This window comes from Triticum aestivum, chromosome 4A (genome assembly GCF_018294505.1).
Source record: "Triticum aestivum cultivar Chinese Spring chromosome 4A, IWGSC CS RefSeq v2.1, whole genome shotgun sequence".
In the NCBI taxonomy this organism is placed as follows: domain Eukaryota; kingdom Viridiplantae; phylum Streptophyta; class Magnoliopsida; order Poales; family Poaceae; genus Triticum; species Triticum aestivum.
This window is the reverse complement of record NC_057803.1, coordinates 672,719,927-672,731,481: the sequence shown is the minus strand read 5'-3', so window position 1 is coordinate 672,731,481 and position 11,555 is coordinate 672,719,927. Positions and strand designations below refer to the sequence as shown.

General features: G+C 45.5%; 1 long non-coding RNA gene across 1 annotated transcript; it reads left to right on the top strand.

The window, feature by feature from the left end:
* The first annotated feature begins 765 nt into the window (after positions 1-765).
* LOC123083028 (uncharacterized) lies at positions 766-1,932 on the top strand. The gene is made up of 2 exons (XR_006439188.1): positions 766-863; positions 1,403-1,932. It is a non-coding gene; the product is annotated as an uncharacterized lncRNA (long non-coding RNA).
* The last annotated feature ends 9,623 nt before the right edge of the window (positions 1,933-11,555 follow it).

Below are 11,555 nucleotides of genomic sequence, written 5' to 3'. Positions count from 1 at the left end.
AAGGGGAAACGATGAGTTCCCAGGAAGGTCGTGCCCCCTCAGTTACAAACTAATGTGGCTCAGTTGTCATCCTCAGAAGACCGAGAGTCATATGGGTATACTGTACGATGATATATTAGCGATTGAGTTCTCTCGTGGAAATAAATTCATGACATTAGCAGATGATGTGAATCACGTAGTGGGAAAATAGATGATATAGAAAATCATGTGGGGTCTATTTGATGATGTGGATAGCTTGCATGTCAAGAGAAATAGAACAGTGGGGATGAACTATTTAGGTATTACTAGCAAAAAATGCCCGTGCGTTGCAACGGGAGAGAATTTTTTTTGCATGTGTGTACTTCAAAAAGTATGGCTCAGACCTCCGTAGGTCCACACGATCTTTTCTAACACGATGCCCACCTATGTCACCTCTTAACCTCCTTCCTGCTCTTATCGACAGTGGCCACAATGTCCAAGACAATGCACGCGAGTAACACAAATACTGATAGAAATGTGTAGAGTGTGTTTTTGCACATAACTTCATTAAAAATAATAATAAATAGCACATAAATAATTATAGTATATACCATCAAAATTCACAGCCTTTAATATTGTGTAACCGTTTTCTCCGGCTAACAAATCACTTTGATATTATTTTAAAAGCTACATCCTTTTGATCGATGTATGTGTACAATTGAAAACCCTTGAGAAATCCCATAAAAAACCTTAAGAAATTATTGACACCTGTCAATGTTAATACTTTTCCCGAATAAAGAATTGAATCATTGTCGTGCTCGACTGTGCAAGGTGCGGGCTTTGCCAGGCAGGGCTCGCTGCTCTCCAAGGGGCAGGCGACACACGCATTTTCAACTTGTACACTGGTAAATTGTTTGAGGAGTGTGGCTGGTGCTCCAAGCCGGCTAGCTTCATACTGTGTTGACGCATTTTCTATTCCTCAAGGGGCCGTCGTCCTCCTGCTATTAGATTGTACTTCTTCCTGTTGTTCCCTTCCTCTGGTTGTTGATGCCTCAAAGCAGCCGCTACTTGTGTGCTTAAGTTGTTCCTTCGTAGCCTTCCATTGAGTTTAATCTGTTCCCTTCTGTGCTTGTTGCTGCATCAAGCAACCGCCGTATATAAATTGATTTGATTGATTACAAAGCAGCGAGGTGGTACTATTTATTTTGATAATAAACATATTTCTTCTTACGGCAAAAGCACGCAACCGCACTCGTTTCTATCGCAAATCCTCCCTTTTTGCCACTCCAGTAGCCCGGCCTCCCTGCCTCCGACCGCGCCTGGAGAGGAGCTCCAGCTGTGCGACGAGCAGGCCAGCCCAGGAGCTGTCGCCGCCCCCTCTCTCCTTCTCTCTCTCGGCTTTTACCTTCTTCTTCTCTCTGTTTCTAATCTTTGTTTTCTATAGGGAAGTCACCATGGAACAACCCCGCCGCCTTGGAGCTCGGCCCGTCCCCGGCCGGCCACCTCTCCGTCGGCCTCGTGCTCCTCCGCCTCGATCCGTCCGCCCCACCGCCGGATCCACGCCGGAGCATCCGGATCCGCCGCCCAGACCACCAACCAAGAGTCGCCTCTTGCCTATCCTACGGCCGGGAGGAGGACGACCGAGAGGAGCGCCCATTGATCTGCCGCCTGGGCCGCCTTGGAGCACGCCCTGCCTCCGGCCCGCCACCTCCCCGTCAGCTTCGCGCTCCCCCGACATGATGAATCGTTTTTTTTCCCAGATTAGCCACTTTAAAAAGGACCGCGGGTTGAATTCACATACGCAGAGGGACTTTTTTGCAAATCGCCAGCGACGACGTACGACCAGAAACCGTAGCTGCTTTATTATTAGGTAGAGATATAGCAAACATGCCCGTGCGTTGCAACGGGAGACAAAAAAGTTACACGCCAGCCAAATAAATATGACTCAATACCCCAAATTATGAGTGTTCTTTATTTTCACATGGTGGCTCACCATGTTTCCACTTATCTTTCTTCCCACACCCTCGTTGATGATGTACACGATATGCATGTGATCGCAATGCATTTGACGTGATAAATCCCAAGGCAATGAGCTTGCCACTGCATGGCACGCGCGCAAGAGATTGTTTAAAACTTTAAAAACAAATTTCATGGACCACAAACTACTCCTAGCGCCTAGACATAAAAAGACTTTCCAAAAACTACCCAAATCCTAGACATGAAAGACTTTTGAATCGACGAACATTTTTTCTAATCGAGAAACATTTGTTTTAAAATTTTGGGCATTTTTTAAATGCATGAACATTTGTTTTGTTCAGACGAACATTTTTTGAAATGCATGAATTGTTTTCGAATTCATGAACATTTGTTTTGTTCAGACGAACATTTTTTGAAATGCATGCATATTTTTTGAATTGATGAACATTTTTTGAGTTAGCAAACCTTTTTTGTATCGATGAACTTTTTTTATAATTGGGGAACTAATTTTGAAAAATTGTGATTTTTTTATAATTTGCGAACAGTTTTGTGAATCACCAAAAAAATTAAAACTGCGGAAAATTTATGAGTTCTCACACATTTTTTGAATTCATAAACATTCTATGATTTCTCGAATATTTTTCTCAAAACTTGCAACCTTTTGTAATTTGAAAATCTCGAATTAATTTAAAGAAGGAAAAACAAAAACAGAAATGAGAAAAGAAAAAGCGAAATGAAAAAAGAATAGGGGCGTCACGCCCCACGGGCCGGCCCATGAACGCGTATGTGGGAGGGAGGAGGTGCTTGACAAAAAGGTAGAGGAAATAGGACGACCCTGGGGATCGAACCCGGGTCTACGCAGTGGAGAAGATATGCTTCAACCACTGAGCTGGTAGAGCGTCTGTGACATGAGCGGGGTATTTGTTTTATAAACTCCTGTGCGCGACGATGACTTTGAAAAAATCGAATCGTTTTCTTGACTTATGAGTGGCATAGCGGGTAATTTATAGCAACTTTAAGGGTATTTTTTTTGACGGACGACTAGAAACTCTATTCGCTTTATTAATTAAATTATAATTATATATATATATATATATATATATATGTATAAGGTAGAGATAGATAACAATGGAAAAAATACGGTGTCAACTTATTATTATATTTTCTTCCTCTTTTTCCCTAGACTGCTTATTTACTACAAGTTGCACCCGTACACTTTGGTACGTTCAGTTCGCCAGGGGCCTCAGTGTACCCCATAACACGGCAAGAAAAGTCCGAACACTTTCGACAGTGCGGCACCCTGAACTTATAGCATTATATGCATCAGCTCCGAATCATGTCTTGGGTCAATAGTTGGGTTTGCCCGGCTCCCATGTTTTGGTGCCTTACGTTTCGCTGTGTCGGCTAAGGTAGCGCAGGGAGAACTACTGCGATTGTGTCCCGGTTCTTCCGGACGAGCACCTCAGTAGAGAAAGCCGAAAACTGACTGTCATGATGCGGCGAGAGTTGGTCGCTGTTAAAGAGGTCTCAAATCCTTAAAGATTTTTTCCGCTTCGGGCGAGGAATCGTCCTTGTCCAATTTAGGTGTGCATAGCTCCCCAAGTTTGGCCTTCCGAATACTAGGGGCTTCGCCAAAATTTAAAATTGTAGACTTCTATGGCTAAGTGAGAGTGATAAAGTTGTATAGTCCGATTGCCTTGTTCGCTGCGCTAAAACACCTCCTTAAAGGACCAAAAATTTGGATAAATAGTGTTTAGATTTATCCCGAACACCCCGGTACTAGCTACATGGGGGCAGAAGCCGACGACTAGCCATCTCTCAGATTTTATAAACGGCTGCACATAAGGTAATGTTTTAAATCAACAAAGCGTTATATAGCGCACATAAACTCGTTTTTCATATTACAAGATGACATGAGTACATTCATTCAAATATTACAACCTTAGCATATTCATCCGCCACAAGGCGGGCACCCTTCAGGACACCCTCATAAGAATTCTCGGGGTGACGGTGCTCCTTCCCCTTCGGCGGCCCCTCCGTCGCCAGCTTCTCGGCGTCCATCTTTGCCCAGTGCACTTTCGCACGGGCGAAGGACCTGCGTGCACCTTCAATGCAGAAGGACCGCTTAATGACTTCAAGCCGCGGACAGGCATTTACCATCCGCTTTACAAGGACGAAATAGCTGCCAGGCAAGGGCTCGCCAGGCCATAGCCGGACTATAAGGTCCTTCATGGCCAGTTCGGCTGCTTTGTGCAGTTCGACCAGTTGCTTCAGCTGGTCGCTCAAGGACATCGGATGTTCGGCCCCAATATACTGGGACTAGAACAACTTCTCCGTCGAGCTCCCATCCTTAGCACGGTAGAACTCCGCGGCATCCGATATGTTGTGCGGCAGATCCGCGAACGCTCCTGGAGAGCTCCGAATTCGGGTAAGCAACAGGAAAGTCTCCTTCACATGCTTGCTTTGCATAATGAATGCCTTACCCGCCACTATCTTCTTGGCCGCCTGGATCTCCTGGAGGGCCTTTTGGGCTTCGGCCTTGGCGTTTTGCACACTCTGGAGGGCCTTCGCAAGCTCGGACTCTTGCGTCTTGGAGTCATGCAACAAGGACTCGAATTTTTTGATGAAGTCCTGGAGCTCTTGCTGGACCTCGTTTACCCGAGCCTCCTGCTTCTCACGCTCGGTGCACTCCTTGGCCGCCTTGTCTTCGGCCTTGGACAGCGCTTTCTTAAGGGCCGCCACTTCGGTCATGGCCCCTATTAAGTTTCATAATGCTTCTATTAGCATCAATGATTTTTCCTTTATATAACACACGGACGGGGTATCATTTACCTTTGTTCTCCTCGATCTCTTCACGAGGCCGAGCTCTCCCTCGGCCTGCCCCAGGTCCCGCTTCAGTCCGGAGACCCCCGCAGTGCGGGCGGCAGCGGCCAGCAGTGACGCCTGCTTATTCACATACGCATAGCATGATTAGACTCCTATGGATGTTATTTGATCCTCTGTTCAGCCTTTCCTTCCAAACACCAAATAAAGCATCAGGGGCTACTGTCTATGTTGTGATATTTCCTCATAATGTGATCACTTACCTTAAAACCTGTTAGGAGGCTAGCGCAGGCTTCGGTCAATCCGCTTTTGGCGGACCGAACCTTCTCAATAACCGTACTCATAAGAGTACAGTGCTCTTCGTTAATGGAAGCGCCGGAAGCGCTTCTAGCAAATTGTCCGATGCCTCTGGATGGACAGAGGTCATCGGCACAGGCGGCTCGCCCTCCTTAGCGAGGGGCTGCCTACCTGAATCCGGAACCATTGGAGGTTCCGGCGCAGTATCCGGCTGGGTGCCAGACTTGCCGCGGCCCCCGTCATCAGAATCCATGGGGTCTTCCCCCTCATGTGTCCAGCTTCTGGGATTTCGCCTTGAGGCGTCTCCAGAACCGTCTCCCCCTGTTCTGGTATCCTCTGAGACAACATCTCGGTGTCGTCCGCGGGCCGGGGGGTGGTGGCCGTCGGGAGTGAATAGCTATTCATCTCCGACTAGCTCAGAGAACCATCCGAGGAGGATACGTTGATGTGGGCTTTGGATGGACTGCACAATCGCATTTAATGTGATAAGAAGCAATAAAACAAAACATACCAAAAGTATTATAAGTGTCTGGATACTTACGACTTCGCCCGGGGCTTGTCCCTGGGCAACCACTCCTCGTCGGTGTAGGCGGCTGTTGTGGAGTGGTCCGGAGGGAGGGTCCTTCCCTTCTTGGACCCTTCGGCCTCCCCAGACGGGGCGGCCTACCTTTTCTTCTCCCCCTTGGTTTGGGGGGGGAGGATTTTCCTCTTCCTCCTCCTCATTCTCATTGGAGGAGTTCGCCTCGGTGTCTTCGGACGATGAGTCCGACACAACCTTGCGCCGGAGACCTTTCCTGGTCCCTGTGGCCTTCTTCTTGGCCTTCTTCTCCGGCACCTCATAGGGCACCGAAAACAGCATCTCCGTCAGGAGAGCAGTTGCGGGATCTTCGGGTAGCGGAGCCGGACAGTCGATTCGCTTCGCTGTCGCCACATAGTCCTGTTAAAACCAGCATGGTGGCTTAGATTCCTCCCACGAACATACTGAGAAAGGCAGATCTTGTGAAATCTAGAGAGCTTACCGGATTGGCGGGGCGCTTTGCGCTGAGTCCGCGGTCCTCGGTAGTGGGAGGAGGTACTTCGGCGGCCTTGAACAGCACCTTCCAGACATCTTTGTGCGTCGTGCCGAAAAGCTCTTGCGGTGTCTGGTGTTTGGCCGAATCAAACTCCCACATATTGAATGCCCTTCTTTGACACGGGAGGATCCGGTGGAAGAGCATGACCTGAACCATGTTGACAAGCTTGATCTTCTTGCTTATCATATTTTTGATAAAGTTCTGGAGTCCGGTCAGCTCCACAGGTGCGCGCCAGGCTAAGCCCTTCTTTTTCCAGGAGGTGAGCCGCATGGGGATGCCGGATCGAAATTCAGGGGCCGCCGCCCAGTTGGCGTCTCGCGCCTCGGTGATGTAGAACCACCCCGACTGCCACCCCTTCACGGTCTCCATGTAGGAGAAAATCCAGCCCATAATAGAACATGATCCCACGGACAAATGGGTGAAGGGGAAATCCCAGTCCATGGACGAAGTGGGGGAGGAACACAACCCTTTCGTGGGGTTCCGAAGTAGGGATGATCTGCCCTTCGTCTGGGAGCCGGTGCGCGATGTCTGCGGCTAAGTATCCGGCCTCCCGGAGCTTCGTGATGTCCTCCTACGTAATGGAGGAGGCCATCCACTTGCCTCCCTCTCTGGACATGTCTGGAATGGCTTTACGGAGGAAGTGAGAACTTGAGCGCTGGAGCTCGAGAGTGCGAGAATGGATGAGCGAAGGAGGAAGAAGGCGTGGGTGAAAAAGGGGAATCCCTATCTCTTTATAAAGGCGGTAGAAACTGTGCGCCTCCCCACTTTCCCATTCAAATCGCTTATTCCCCAAGCGCCACGATTGATGGCACGGTTGGGTTACCCACGCCCGTATTGATGAGAATCTCGTGATAAGAGGACACAAACTCTGCTTTGATAAGACGTGCCAAGGAAACCGCCTCGCAATGTGTGCAGTAGCTGGTTGTGAAAATGGTTCGAATAATGACCGGGCCATGGTGTGATGTCACGCTATAAAAAGTTGTCAGCAGATTAGATTTGTGGAATATTGTGCTCTCTACGGTGGTATGTGGAATTTGTTTTGCAGAGCCAGACACGATTCTTGTGTTCAAAATATTCTATGGAGTATTCAGAGAAGGAACTCGCATTGCAATGCCGAAGACAATCTGCGTGCCGGACTCATCGTCATTGAAGCCTGGTTCAGGGGCTATTGAGGGAGTCCTGGATTAAGGGGTTCTCGAACAGCCGGACTATATACTTCGGCCGGACTGTTGGCCTATGAAGATACAAGATTGAAGACTTTGTCCTGTGTCCGGATGGGACTCTCCTTCGCATGGAAGGCAAGCTTGGCAATTCGGATATATAGATATCCTTCTCTGTAACCGACTCTGTGTAACCCTAGCCCCCTCTGGTGTCTATATAAACCGAAGGGTTTAGTTTGTAGGACGATGACAATCATAATCATAGGCTAGCTTCTAGGGTTTAGCCTCTATGATCTCGTGGTAGATCAACTCTTGTAATACTCATATCATCAAGATCAATCAAGCAGAAAGTAGGGTATTACCTCCGTCGAGAGGGCCCGAACCTGGGTAAACATCGTGTCCACCGCCTCCTGTTACCATTAGCTTTAGACGCACAGTTTGGAACCCCCTACACAAGATCCGCCGGTTTTGACACCGACAGCCGCCTCCCCCTCCTCCCACGCCTCCTCTCTCCCTGCTCTCCCTCCTCCGATCGCACCGGCCTCCTTCCCCTCCTCCTCTCTCCTCAATCCTCCTCCTCCCCCTCCCGCCCCGTCCTCCCTCCATCTTTATTTTTTTTATGTTTTTACTGTAGTTTTTTTTACTATTGTATAACATAGTTTTCTTTACTATTTAGTAAGTGTTTAATAGAATTAGTAAGAAAATTAATAGAACTAGTTGAACTAGTTTATTTTTACTAAGAAACTAGTTTATTTTTATTTATAGTAAGTGCTTAGTTGAACTAGTTGAATTAATAGAACTAGTCTAATTAAAATTTTAGTATAGAACTAGTTTATTTTTATGAAGAAAATTAATAGAACTACTTTATTTTTAGGTGTATTTAACAGTATTCTAGGTTGATTCGTTTTGAAGTGGACATGTCATGTTTTGAACATATCACATTTGTTGTTATTTTTTTAGTTAAAGCAATTATTCCCGCATCGGCGTCGACGATGCCTATCCCGCATCCTCGTCGTCGACTCGGTGGAGGACGCCTGCTTGATCAGAGGGGCCATGTCCAGGACTGGGCTCCGCCGGGCTGGTACTGGGAGGTGCTACCTTCCGGGGGGCACAGCTTGGTGAGGAGCCAGCCCATCGTGGACCTCAACCTTCTTTGGTGGCCGTCGCGTGGGCCAGTGACGGTGCGGAGGCTTGAGGACCCCGCGGAGGTGGTACGTAACTGTGTTAGCGAGGAGGACGAGCACGTCCGTTGCTACATGGTTGCGTTGGAGGGCAGGTTCTTCAGGGATCTCACTGGAGCTATGATCCTGTGATGGTTCCTTCTCTTTGGATGTCCACCACCCGCGCTGATGCCCGTCATTTGCTAGGGTTTTAGCTGTATTAGTGATGTTATATGTATAATACTATTTGAGATGTATTAGTGATAATATTCGATGATGTACGGATGCAAGAGATGATTTAGTTTTGCTTATTGAATGCATGCTAATTTGAATACTTATTTATTTTACGATTTGGTTTTGCTTATTAAATGCTCAAATAGGAGAAGTACTCCTATTTTGAATGCTCAAATTGGAGCCCACTATGCAAGGCATATGCATTTGATTAGTTGATAGCTTATAGGGTTTTTGTTTTTGCAAAAATCAAGGAGCCCCTCCATCATCCCTGCTGTCGTCCCCGTCACCGACCCCCTACGACCTTGAGGTGAGACCAGTCAAATCTCCATGTCAATATGAGTCCTATAAGATATATTGAAATGTTTTTGTTCATATTTTCAACCATTGAAATGCAATGACCATCAAGTTTGAATGCTGATATGATGTAGATATAAACATGTATGTCTTGTGTTGCTCAAATAGGATATGTGCTTGCCCAAGCGGCCAGCCATGTTTGCAGGTTACACCTCCGAGTTGCCTATGTTTTGCCGAAGTGTTGATTAATTTCCGTTCCGACAAATTTCAGGCGCTCGATATGTTCTTTTTTAGCAAAGGTCATGCCAGATTTTTCCGTGAATTTCAGTCGCCCAACATTTTGGTGTAATGCACTCGGGGACGAAGGGAGGAGCGACCGTCACCCATGGTCGAATATATACACCACATGAGCTGAGAGTTTTCAAGAAAAGACTCGGCAGACCGATAGTCAACTATGATGAATAATAATGATCTAATTTAGTTTTTGTGGTACATATATTTAATTGTACAAGTTTAATCTTTGAATTATGAACATAGGAAATGTCGTCACCGGACGACGAAAGTCTCCCGGGGGAGTGCTACTGGTGCAACAACGACCGAGGTCTGCGAGACAGGCCTCACCTGGATGAAGGTCGGCGCTTCAACATTAAGCTCCAGGAGAATTTCGATGTTGAAACGGTACGCAACGACGAGAAGTGTTTTTTTTTTGTAATTAAGCACGACTTCAACTACTTCAACATGTATTTTTTGTCCTTTACAATTCGACTAGCTTATCCTATGCCATGCAAGACGCTATGTCTTGGAGAGGATGGATTTTGAAGATCATGAAAGTATGAAAACAATGAAAATTCACCTAAGCACCCATCATGGTATGGATTTTGAGGTAAATTTGTACAATTCTGAGAGTGTAACCATTTTGGTTGCTTGAATTGGGAAGCACTTTGCAAGATGTATGATTTTCATGAGGGTATGCTTGTCACCATGGATCTTGGTGATCCTGACATCGCCCAAGACAATATGGACATTTGGGTCCTTGTTGATACGCTTCCAATTCTACTGCTATGTGAGTTTCTCAAACATAGTTATTAAGTAATTTATATTGTTTATTTCAAAATAGTTGATAGCTTATTTCCATTGACAGCTTATTTTCATTCTTCAAAGAATGTGCAGAAGATGGTAGACAGAACCTACTACATCGATGGCCCAGAATTAACTTATCAGGAGAAAAATCATCTGATCTCATTTATTACTGATCTTGAGAATTGCAATATCTATTATCAAACTCCTCCACATTATGGTCAATACGTTCCACTTGTGCACGTGTTGAACTACAGTAACATCCATGGAGATGTCATGGTAAGATTTTTTTTACTATTACGACATCCGTGCATCTTTTGCATAAATTCTTCTAAAACTAAACTACACTGCTAACTATAAAGTTGTTACTATGTTTTTCAACAGAAAATCCCGAAGGATTGTGTGCCTCATCTGATGTTTCAGAAAGGTCGCCTTGATGTTTTGAACATATGGCTAGGTCATCCTACGAATCACTCTTGTCCATATCAGATTTCTAAAACCGATGAAGACATGACAATCAAAGATTGGAAAAAATGTATGGTCAATCATAGGGAGCTACTTGGAAGCAATATTTTGTGAAGGGCCAGAATTGGAGACAGGATAATCTCCATTCTCCATAATGGAGAGTCAGGGCCTATCTTGTTTTATGCTATTTTACCTAAGAGAAGCTAGTAGGTCCTATGAAAGAGAAGTAGGTCCTAGGTACAATGTGTTATTATGTGGTACAATGTGTTAGAGTTGATGATGAGGAGGAGGAGTTGTGATTATGACTAGTGACCAACTTGCTATATGATGTCTCATTGATGAAAATGATGATCATGAGGAGGTGTTATATGACAATGATGTATTATGATGATAAGTTGTTCATGATATGATTATGATGATATCTATTATATCATTGGGTGAAAGAACCGCGGATTAGTTTCAAGTGGATGTCCATCCACTTGAAACTAGTCCACAGTTCTTTCACCCAGTGATATAATAACTCATCATGATGTAAAAACAATCTCTAAATTGCTATTGTATGAAAACTTGTATAAAGGTGTATGAATACAACATGAAATAAAAAAGAAATATAATACGGAATAATAGTAGTAGCCCGGGCTGCAAGAAGCGCTACTAGTAATTACCAGTAGCACCCTTTCCAGGAAGCGCTACTACTAAGTGGATATAACAGTAGCGCGGGTAAACCCACGCCACTGCTAACCTTTAGCTGTAGCGCCTTACTAGTAGCGCTGCCACCTGCGCTACTGGTAGGCCAAAAACCTGCGCTACTGCTAGGCTTTTCCCTAGTAGTGTTAATATGGTCATACATTCCAGAAGAATGAAATTATTTGACCAGCCAATAATTTTTCCTACAAGTTTTACTTCCTTTTTTATGTATATTTCAAAAGTAGACGCATGATAATACAAGATTGTGTAAGCTCAATCTCATCATGCATGATATAATTGATGCTATAGTACTCCCCTGCATGTCGCAAATCTCAAGCAGCTAGTTCCAT